The sequence below is a fragment of the Rutidosis leptorrhynchoides genome, chromosome 1 (genome assembly GCF_046630445.1).
Source record: "Rutidosis leptorrhynchoides isolate AG116_Rl617_1_P2 chromosome 1, CSIRO_AGI_Rlap_v1, whole genome shotgun sequence".
In the NCBI taxonomy this organism is placed as follows: domain Eukaryota; kingdom Viridiplantae; phylum Streptophyta; class Magnoliopsida; order Asterales; family Asteraceae; genus Rutidosis; species Rutidosis leptorrhynchoides.
Genome location: NC_092333.1, coordinates 553,463,612 through 553,476,257, shown reverse-complemented (window position 1 = coordinate 553,476,257; position 12,646 = coordinate 553,463,612).

Genomic DNA, 12,646 nt, shown 5'->3' with positions numbered 1-12,646 from the left:
ATTTTTGGTTGATTGATTAAAGATATTTATACCTTAAGAATAAATGGTAAATTTCACAGTGATGTAATAAATTTTTGTATGATATCAATAATTTCGGTTACGCATACCTAATTTTATTGAATACCAATTTAATACTTTATAGCGAACGATTCAGCGTTTATTATCAAAAGGTTAAAAGCAATAAAAATAAAAATAAAAACTGTACATACTTACCTGTGAGAAAGAATTCTCAGAGACCTGCTTTAGCCAACTCATATGAGAGTCGTGTGATTTAGTTTTCCATAGCTACATAAGCATAACCTCGAATCTTCAATATCTTTTCTTCTAATCATATGAATGGTCCTTCTCTGCATAGAGTAACAAATTCGGTATTTGAATATGTTTGATTATTTAAACATTTACCTTCGTGTGACTATTTTCCGCATTTATAACATCTTTCAAGGTGTTGTGCTCTTCTTTTTGTTGCGGATTTTGATTTTCCTTTACCAAAATGTATCTTATGATGATCTTTTCTGAGTCCTTTTCTTACTCCGTCCATTTTGCCTCTTATGAATGATACCAGTTCACTCGGAAGTGTGTCATTATTACGTTTAGTAATCATAGCATGTAGCATTAGACCATGGTTCAGATCAAAGGAATTCTTCATCTCGTAAAACCTAAAAAAAATAAAAATTCAGAATGGAGGGAGATGACTAGTTCTTTAGGGTCTGTTAGGGAAAGACCATTTGGATTCCATTCTCGAGAACTACACGAAAACAGAATATCTAACTCTAACAGAAATAACTATTACCCTAAAAAGATTCAGACCTTCCCACACTTAGTTAGTTGTGGTGTCGAAATTGTGATTAATTTCATCTTCAACTTCCATTGGATTATCTATGTAATGTTTAACTCTGTGACCATTAACTTTAAATTCAACTCCATTTGAATTTATTAATTCTATTGTTCCGTACGAGAAAACTCTTTTGACTATGAATGGTCCAGACCATCTTGATTTCAATTTTCCAGGAAATAGCTTGAATCGTGAATTGAAAAGAAGAACTCTGTCTCCTTCTTTAAATTCTTTTGAACTTCTGATTCTTTTATCATGCCATTTCTTCGTTCTTTCTTTATATATTAACGAATTTTCATATGCTTCATGTCTTAATTCTTCTAATTCGTTTAGTTGACTTAACCGTAGACGTCCAGCTTCATGTAAATCAAGATTACATGTCTTCAAAGCCCAAAATGCTTTATGTTCAATTTCTACTGGAAGATGACATGCTTTTCCATAAACGAGTCTAAAAGGTGTGGTTCCAATTGGAGTTTTGTAGGCTGTTCTAAAAGCCCAGAGTGCATCCTCCAATTTCATGGACCATTCCTTCGGATTTGATCCTACGGTTTTCTCTAGAATACGTTTTAAAGCTCGGTTGGTATTTTCAACTTGTCCACTTGTTTGTAGGTGATAAGCAGTGGAGATTTTATGAGTTACTCCATATCTTTTGAGAACTTTTTCAAGTTGATTATTACAAAAATGAGTACCCCGATCACTTATTAAAGCTTTCGGTGTTCCAAACCTAGCAAAAAGATACTTTAAGAAGTTGACTACAACTCGTGCATCGTTAGTCAGGAGAGCTTGTGCTTCCGCCCATTTAGATACATAATCAATGACAACGAGAATGTAGAGATTATTATGAGATTTTGGAAATGGACCCATAAAGTCAATACCCCAAATGTCAAATACTTCACATACTTGAATGACATTTTGTGGCATTTCATCACGTTGACTTATTTTTCCGGCCCTTTGACATGCATCACAGGATTTGCAAAGAAGGTGTGCGTCTTTGAATATTGTAGGCCAATAGAATCCAGCATCGTAAACTTTTCTTGCTGTAAGTTGAGGCCCATAATGCCCTCCTGTTAGTCCTGTGTGACAATGGTTTAAGATTTGACTAGCTTCATCCCCGAATACACATCGGCGTATTATTCCATCGGGACAACTTTTAAAGAACTGTGGATCTTCCCAGAAATAGTGTTTTATATCACTAAAGAATTTATTTCGTTTTTGGTACGACAACCCTTTTTCAAGGAATCCACATACTAAGTATTTTGCATAGTCTGCAAACCATGGAATTTCACTATAATCTATCTTCAATAGATATTCATCAGGAAAGTTATCTTGTATGGCCGATTCATTGAGAACTTCTAATTCAGGATTTTCAAGACGAGAAAGATGATCAGCGGCGAGATTTTCTACTCACTTTTTATCTCTGATTTCAATATCAAACTCTTGTAAGAGTAAGATCCAACGGATTAATCTTGGTTTGGCATCTTGTTTTGAAAATAGGTATCTAAGAGCAGAATGGTCGGTATAGACCACCGTTTTAGCTAGAACGAGATATGAACGAAATTTGTCAAAAGCAAAGATAATAGCAATGAGTTCTTTTTAAGTAGTTGTGTAATTCGTTTGTGCTCCTTGTAATGTCTTACTAGCATAATAAATAGGTTGAAATCGTTTTTCAATCCTTTGTCCTAAAACGGCTCCCATTGCAAAATCACTTGCATCGCACATAAGTTCAAATGGTAGATTCCAATTTGGAGTTATCATGATCGGCCCATTAGTGAGTTTTTCTTTAAGAATATTAAAAGATTTGATGCATTCATCCGAAAAGATGAATGGAGCATCCTTTTCTAGGAGTTTATTCATAGGAGTGGCAATTTTAGAAAAATCTTTTATGAAACGTCGGTAAAAACCGGCATGCCCTAGAAAACTCCTAACTCTAACATTGATGGGATCTGGAAGTTTAGTAATTACATCTACTTTAGCTCTATCCACTTCAATTCCTTCCTTTGAAATTTTATGACCAAGAATGATGCCTTCTTTAACCATGAAATGGCATTTCTCCTAATTAAGTACTAGATTTGATTGTTCGCATCTAATAAGCATTCGTTCAAGATTAACTAGACATTATTCAAATGTATCACCGAAGACTGAAAAGTCATCCATGAAAACTTCCATGCATTCTTCTATCATGTCGTGAAAAATCGCCATCATGCACCTTTGAAAGGTTGCAGGGGCGTTGCAAAGTCCAAATGGCATGCGTTTGTAAGCAAAAGTACCATAAGGGCACGTGAACATGGTTTTCTCTTGGTCCTCGGGTGCTATTGGAATTTGAAAATATCCGGAGAAACCATCAAGAAAACAATAGTAACTATTTCCAGCTAATCTTTCCAACATTTGATCAATGAAAGGTAAGGGAAAGTGATCTTTTCTGGTGGCGTCATTTAATTTTCTATAATCAATACAAACACGCCATCCTATTACAGTTCTAGTAGAAATAAGCTCATTTTTATCATTTGTGATGACAGTCATGCCACCCTTCTTAGGTACGCATTGAACTGGGCTTACCCATAGACTATCAGAGATTGGATAAATTAAACCTGCATCTAGCAGTTTAATTATTTCTTTCTTAACAACATCTTGCATATTAGGATTTAGTCTTCGTTGGCGTTGCACATACGTTTTATGACCTTCTTCCATAAGGATTTTATGTGTGCAATACGAAGGACTTATGCCTTTAATGTCATGAATCTTCCATGCAATAGCTGGTTTATGAGCTTTTAGCACAGAAATGAGTTGAGATTTTTCATTTTACGTAAGAGAAGACGATATTATTACAGGTAATTCAGATTCACCATGTAAATAAGCGTATTCCAAATGGTATGGAAGTGGCTTTAACTCTAATTTCGGTGGTTCTTCTATCGATGATTTATATCGATATCTGTCTTCTTCTTTTAGCATTTGAATTTCTTCTGTTGTAGGTTCATATCCATTAGCCATAAGTGTAGCTAACATTTCAGCTTCATCAATTGGTTCAGTTCCTTTTCCTAAAGAACATTCTCCTGTTCCTTGTAATTCTGGAAATTCTTCTAACAATTCTGCATGTGAATCTATAGTTTGAATATAATAACATGTATCATCTGCAGATTGCAGTTGTTGCATGGCTCTATCAACTGAAAAGGTAACACTCTCGTCCTCGTAACACTCTCGTCCTCTGTACTTAGGGTCAGTTTCTTACCAAACACGTCTATTATTGCTTTAGCCGTGTTTAAGAATGGTCTTCCTAATATGAGAGGAACTCGAGAATCTTCTTCCATGTCCAGAATAACAAAATCTACTGGAAATACTAAAGTACCAACTTTAACTAGCATGTTCTCCATTATCCCTCTAGGATATTTTACTGATCGATAGGCTAGTTGTATGCTTATTCGTGTTGGTTTCAATTCTCCAAGGTCTAGTTTAGCGTATAGTGAATACGGCATTAAATTTATACTAGCACCTAAATCTGCCAATGCTTCTATTGAACTAAGACTACCCAGAAAACATGGAATTATGAAACTTCTTGGATCAGAGAGTTTTTCTGGTATCTTATTCAATAGCACTGCAGAATAATTAGCATTCATAGTAACAGCCAAGAGTTCTTCCATTTTCTTTCTATTTGTGATTAGATCTTTCAAGAATTTAGCATATCTAGGCATTCTGAAATCACATCAATGAAAGGAAGATTAACATTTATTTGTTTAAACATATCCAAGAATTTGGATTGCTCGGCTTCAAGTCTTTCTTTTCTCATTTTACTCGGGTAAGGAAGTGGTGGTTGGTATGGTTTAACATAAGGTTTAGCCTTAACTGTGTTATCTTCATTAACCTTTTCAACTACTGGTTTTGTTTCCTTATCTTGCTCAGGTTGTGGTTCTTGTGGAGTAGGAATAGAATCATCAGAAATTACAGGTATTTCAGGTGGTTTAAGTGTAATACCACTTCTTGTGGTAATGGCTTTAGCTGTTTCATTCCGGGGGTTAGCATTTGTATCACTAGGTAGACTTCCCGGTTTTCTTTCACCTATCAACCTTGCTAGGTTACTTACTTCTTGTTTCAGATTTTGAATAGAAGCTTGTTGATTTCTAAATGCTTGAGCATTTTGTTCATTCGTTTGTTTCTGAGATGTGAAAAACTGCGTTTAAGATTCAACTAGCTTCGACATCATATCTTCTAAATTTGGCTTTTTATCATCGGTTTGTGGTGGTTTGTTTTGAAAAATAGGCCTTTGCTGATTGTAAGTATTATTGGATACTTGTTGATTGCTAGGACCTTGTTGGTTGTTGTATGGAACATTTCGGTTATAATTCTGATTTTAATTGTAAATTGGTCTTGGCGGTTGATAATTATTTTGATAATTATTTCCAGGTCTTTGGTTCATGTATGAAACATTCTCTCTTTGTTCCATTGTTTGTTCAATACTGAGACAATCTTTTGTTAAATGTGGTCCTCCACACTGCTTACAACTAATTCGTATTGAGTGAATATCTTTAGTCATCTTTTCCATTCGTCTCTCGACAGCATCTATCTTTGTGGAAATGGAATCGAAGTCATGGCTAGAATCGGCTCTAGCCGCTTTAGATGATCTAACAATATCTTTTTCTTGATGCCACTCATGTGAGTGGGAAGCAGCGTTATCAATAATTTTGTAAGCTTCAGTTGCGGTTTTCTTCATAATGGAACCACCAGCTGCTATATCTATGTCTTTTCGTGTAGTGATGTCGCATCCTTGGTAGAATATTTGTACTATTTGATAAGTGTCTAAACCATGTTGCGGACATCCTCTCAATAACTTTCCAAATCTTGTCCACGCTTCATATAGAGTTTCGTTTGGCTTTTGTGTGAACGTAACAATTTCTCCTTGAAGTCTTACGGCTTTAGATGCCGGAAAGAATTGTTTAAGGAATTTTTCAACTAAAACGTCCCATGTATCAATCGCCCCTTCAGGTAACGATTCTAACCAATCTTTGGCTTCTCCCTTTAAAGTCCAGGGAAATATCATGAGATATATCTGTTCATCCTCTAATTCTCGGAATTTGAATAAAGTACAGATCCTATTAAAGGTACGGAGATGTTCGTTTGGATCTTCCTTCGGCGCACCACTAAATTGGCATTGATTAGTTACCATGTGTAAGATTTGTCCTTTGATTTCATAATTTGGCGCATTAATGTCAGGTTGAGTAATTGCGTGACCTTGGCCAGTGCGTTTAGCTCTCATTCGGTCTTCCATACTTAGAGGTTCCAGATTCTCCATGATTGAATTTGTTGAATCTGAATCACTAGAGGATTCTGATTTAATGGTTTGTACCTCAACAATCTCTGTTTGAATGATTGGTGGTTCCGGAGGAAAGATTAATGGTTCAGGATCTCTGAATTGTCCCTGAATATCCTCCGGATTCACAAATGTGAGGTCGGGTTCAAAAAATGGATTATCAGAAATTTGAATTGGAGTACTTGGTCGACTTGATGACGATTCTAAAGAAAAATCAACGGTGACAATATTGGCTAGATGTCTTGATCGAGTTACAGGTGGTGAACGTATAAAAGGTGATGAACGTTTTGCTCGGTGCATTCACTGAATATCCTATTAGTTATAAAAGATAAAAATTATATAAGTTATCAAATTAATAGACTTTTCTGATTTTGCCCACGTTTTGAATAGCCAATAGATGCAGTAGGTAGCCAGGATCCTTTAAATCGGAAGCCCACAACTCGCCACTAACAGATCCAACTATTACTACGAACCAGAAAATTTTGGATGTCTATCAATTTAACTACTTAAAATAATTTTTCGTCGAAATTTAAAGAAATTTTAGAGAAGAAATAGAAAATTCTATGTCCTAAAAACTAGAGCTGCGAAAAATAAGAAAGAAAAAGAGTGCGTCGAAAAACGTCGAAAAATAAAAATAAGAAAATAAGCGTCGAAAAATAATAAAAAGAAAATAAAGCGTCGAAACTTAAAAGTCTAAAAACTAAATATAAAAACTTGGGTCTAAAGGTATTAAAGCTTAAAAGTAATTCTATATCCAAAACGGCAATAACTTAAATAGTACTAAAATTTATAAAACGGCTTCGCAAAATTCTAAAGCACCTAAATCTTAGTCTAAAGAAAAAGTACTTAAGGGATTTTACGGCAAAGCCTAAAAATCTAGAAATAAAAATAACTATGGCAAAAACTATGACTTAAAACTAAATACGAACGAAAAATACAAATATTACGCTAAAATAAATAAAAAGATACAAAATATAAAAATAAACTTAAAGATGTAAAAAGTACAATTTTTATAAAAATATTATTTTTATATTATTTATTTTATAAAAGTATTAATTTTATAATTTATTAAAACTAATTAAAACTAAAAATACAAATTAAATAAATAACTAAAACTAAATAATTAAATAAGTAACCCTAATTAGGGTTTTAATTAATAATAATAATAATAATAATTACTCCATAATTAATGCAGAAGTGGGTCAACTCTGGCGTGTCAGATCAGGCCATGCGATCGCATGGTCTTTGCGTTATAAATCCATGCGGTCGCATGGAGTAGGGTTTCGGGCCAGAATCTGGGTTGCTACAGTGTAGCCCGATTACTTATATTTTTTTTCTGTTTTATATTTAATTTTCTGTTTTTATAAAATATATATATAAATAAAAACTTATATTTTAAGAACTAAAATAAAAATAAAGAAACTTTATAATTTTATATATATTTAACAAACTATTAAAAATATATAATTTTTTGTTTTTCTTTTTATATTTTTGTATTTTTAATAATTAAAACGTATATTTACAAAAGCGTATTTTTACAAAAGTAAACTAAGAATCTTTTTTTTTATTTTTATATATAGCATTTCGCTTTCGGCGTTGTTTTTCCCCGGCAGCGGCGCCAAAAGTACTTGATGTTATGCGAGGTGTATACAAAATAGTAGTATTTTTACTACAAAATACTATTAAATACAATACAATTTTACACAAGATATTTATTTATTTATAGAATGGATATACCTAAACCTTGCTACAACATTTATAGGCAGTGTACCTAATCGTACAGTAGTGTAGTTTTTAGTAAGTCCGGTTCGTCCACAGGAAACTCGCCAAGTATAACGCTATATTTTTAAAACTATATTTGTATAGATATAAATATAAATATAAGTAGTATTATTATTATAAAAGGGGATTTTTACCGTTTAATGACCGGTTTGTCGATTTTAAAACTTTGGTCGCAGTTAAAACCTAATGAAAAATATTAAAAATAAAAATAACTTAATTTAAAGCGTAAAGTAAATGACAATAATTAAAGTGCGATAAATTAAAGTGCGATAAATAAAATGACAATAAATAAAATTGCGATAATTAAAAAGTACGATAATTAAAATGACAATAAATTAAAGTGCGATAATTAAAAGTGCAATTAAATATGAAATAAAGGAATTATGCTTATTTAAACTTCTTTAATCATGATGTTTGACGTGTTGATTTTAGTTTATTACCATGGGTTAATTGTCCGTTGTCCTAGATTATTCAATATGTTCGTCTGGTTTTGTCCATAATAGTCCATCAGTCATAAATATAAAGTGCGAGTGTCCTCGTCAAATTATCCTTATATCCGAAGTCAAATATTCCAACTAATTGGGGACTTAAACTATAATTACACCAAGTGTCCTTGTATATAATTCAACCCTGTTTTAATAAGTCCATTAACTATTAATCCATTCCCGTGTCCGGTTAAATGAACGATTATTAGTACTTATAAATATCCAGCCCATCTTGTCCGATCGAGTGTATATGGTTATTTATAGGTACATCCAATTGTAAATCTTTATATTAAATTAACAAACTATCATTTAATTAAACAAATATAAAGCCCATTAATAGCCCATAGTCTAATTTTCACAAGTGTCGTTCTTTTGTCCAAACCCCAATTATGGTACAAAGCCCAATTACCCAATTTTAATATTTAGCCCAACATCACGATTACTTCGACTAAAATAAGCATAATAATAACTTAGCTACGAGACATTAATTTAAAAAGGTTGAACATAACTTACAATGATTAATAATAGCGTAGCGTTACAAGGACAGAATTTCGACTTACACCCTTACAACATTCGCTAACATACCCTTATTATTATTAAAATTAAAATTAAAATTAAAATTATAATATATATATATATATATATATATATATATATATATATATATATATATATATATATATATATATACGTGAGAGTGAGAAGAGAAAAAGATGTGTTAATTTCAACCAAAAACTGCGAAATTTATAGGATGTCACGTGATACTGTTCACCATGCGATCGCATGGGTTTTTCACTTCCAGGCCATGCGATCGCATGGCCTCTTTTTCCAGCTCAGGTACTCTTGGCTCCTAGCTTGCCGACACTTATAAATATAAATATAATATATATAATTTTTATATAATTATATTTATATTATATTATATTTATATGCATAGTTGACTTGTAATTTTAGCTCCGTTTCATCGCGCGTTGAGAGTTGACTCTGGTCCTGGTTCCGGATTTTCGAACGTCCTTTCGTACAATTTAATATCTTGTATTTTTGTGTTTCGCGGCTCGTACTTTTGTAACTTTTAGACGTTTCTCATCAATAATTTGGACCTCTTGGATTGTACTTTGTACTTTTGAGCTTTTTGGTCATTTGCGTCTTCAATTCGTCGAATCTGTCTTTTGTCTTCACATTTTATTATTTAAACGAATATCACTTGTAAATAGAACAATTGCAACCAAAAGCTTGTCTTTCTTGAGGGATAATGCTATGAATTATATGTTCGTTTTTAGCATTATCAGTAGCCTAAGAATTTGGGAACAGACCCCCAAATTGACACGAATCCTAAAGATAGATCTATCGGGCCCAACAAGCCTCATTCTGGAATTTGGAATGCTTTAGTACTTCGAATTTATCATGTCCGATGGGTGTCCCGGAATGATGGGGATATTCTATATGCATCTTGTTAATGTCGGTTACCAGGTGTTCATCGTATGAATGATTTTTATCTCTATGTATGGGATGTATTGAAATATGAAATCTTATGGTCTATCATTATGATTTGATAATATATAGGTTAAACCTATATCTCACCAACATTTTTGTTGACGTTTTAAGCATGTTTATTCTCAGGTGATTATTAAGAGCTTCCGCTGTTGCATACTAAAATAAGGACAAGATTTGGAGTCCATGCTTGTATGATATTGTGTAAAAACTGCATCCAAGAAACTTATTTTTGATGTAATATATTCTTAATGTGAACCATTATGTAATGGTCGTGTGTAAACGGTATATTTTAGATTATCATTATTTGATAATCTATGTAATGCTTTTTAAACCTTTATCGATAAAATAAAGGTTATGGTTGTTTTAAAAATGAATGCAGTCTTTGTAAAACGACTCATATAGAGGTCAAAACCTCGCGACGAAATTAATTAATATGGAACGTTTATAATCAATATGAACGGGACATTTTAGGGATGATTGTCGGTAAGAACGGGCGAGTGAATAAGGTTTTGAATTTGAGATAGTATATAATCATGGCGAGATATTCGGGAAATGAGGGTGAAAATAGTATTTCGGACTGGTTCACCGGTAAGTGCTTCAGGTTCTTTGCCAAAAGATGATTTTGGTTGATGAAAAGGGTCACCTTCTTTTTGTCTCCAATGATTAAGTAGGCTATGAACCCATCAGAAGAATTGGTTGATTCATTCTGGTAACACTGCTTTCGGAGCTTAGGTGAAACTCCATATCGGAATAGCTGTCGGAATCCGAGGAATTTGAACTGGTTGAGGGATTCATCTCGTACGATCAGATGAAGGATTTTCGAAAAGAAATAGATTATAGGATGTAGGTTAGTACCCTGCAATACATAATTTACATATGCATATATAATACTAAAATCTCATAAGTTACAGAGGAATCTACGGAAGCTGTCAGGCAAAGGTAACAATAACAGATACGCTAAGATATGAATTTATCTATACACTGTCTATGCAATAGAGGAAGTAAGACGTGTCTAGACTTTAAGGATGATAAGCAAATAATTTTCGACACTAAATGATAAGCAAAACTTTTGACATGCAGACACGGTCGAAGTCCAGACCCACTAATGCATCTAAACAACTATCAGTTAGACACACTAATGCAAGACCTGGTTCGCTAAGACCACCGCTCTGATACCACCTCTAATGACCCGTCCTAATCCATCTGGACGAATACATTACATTTGATTACATCGCGAGGTACTTGACCTTTATATGATACATTTTACAAACATTGCATTCGTTTTTATGAAGATAGACTTTCATTTCATCAAAAATTGACGGCATGCATACCATTTCATAATATATCCAACTATAATTGACTTAATAATAATCTTGATGAAATCAATGACTCGAATGCAACGTCTTTTGAAATATGTCATGAATGACTCTAAGTAATGTCTCTAAAATGAGCAAATGCACAGCGGAAGATTTCTTTAATACCTGAGAATAAACATGCTTTAAAGTGTCAACCAAAAGGTTGGTGAGTTCATAGGTTTATCGTAAACAATAAAATTCATCATTTTGATAGACCACAAGATACTCATAATTAGAAAACAATCTGTGCAGGTCTATTCCTGCTGTAAAATCATTCATATGAAGAACACCGGAACCTTTCAAACAACTCACCAACGGTAGCTAATGCGTAGTGCAATGACAAAATCATCTCACTGTGGTAGTTAATACAATATAATTCTTACAACGGGGGCTAATGCGTACGCAATGCAAAATCATCCCTCCGAGGGTAGCTGAAACGGGGGCTAATGCGTACGCAATGCAAAATCAACTCTCCGTTACCAACTACAAAGTCGACTATAATACAATACAATACATCAGGGGCTAGTGCGTGCGTTCAATGCAAAATCATCCCGCCGATGGTAGTTAAAACGGGAGCTAATGCATACGCAATGCAAAATCATCTCTCCGTTAACTACTAAATCGAACCTCTGAATCCAAATAATTCTATCATAGAATGTAGTTTTGAATATTTGTGTCTATTTCGTCAATCATTTATAAAAGCAGTTCATGTATTCTCAGTTCAAAAAATATATCTCAAAAGCATTTAGGAAACAGTTATAAAAAAACAGCGCATGTATTCTCAGTCCCAAAAATGTAAAGAGTAAAAGGAAATCAAATTAACTCACGGTACGATATTTTGTAGTAAAAATATGCATACGACTGAACTGAACAATGCAGAGTTGGCCTCGGATTCACGAACCTATATCAAGTATTTATATTAACACACATAATAACAATTAACAAGTTTATATATTAATATTTATTAATAAATAGCTTAATTACATCCAATTATATATTTTAAATAAATACTTAATATTTATATATTAAATGTATATTAAAGTGTTTTAATTAAAATATATATAATGTATCAAAGTTTATATATATGATTATATACTATAATGTATTAGAATTAATGTTTTCATACATAATTATTTTATTATCTATAATATATATTTTCATAAAAAAATGTTTACTTGTTATAGTAATAATGATATTAATAATAATAATAATAATAATTTTAATGATAATAATAATAATAATAATAATAATAATAATAATAATGATAGTAAAAGCAATACTACCTTAAAGAGTTTTCTAAAAAAAAAAAAATGCCTCAGACCGGGCTCGAACCCGCGACCTCCCGTTCACTCGTAACACACTTAACCATTGAGCTGCTATTTACTTTTCTGTTTTAAAT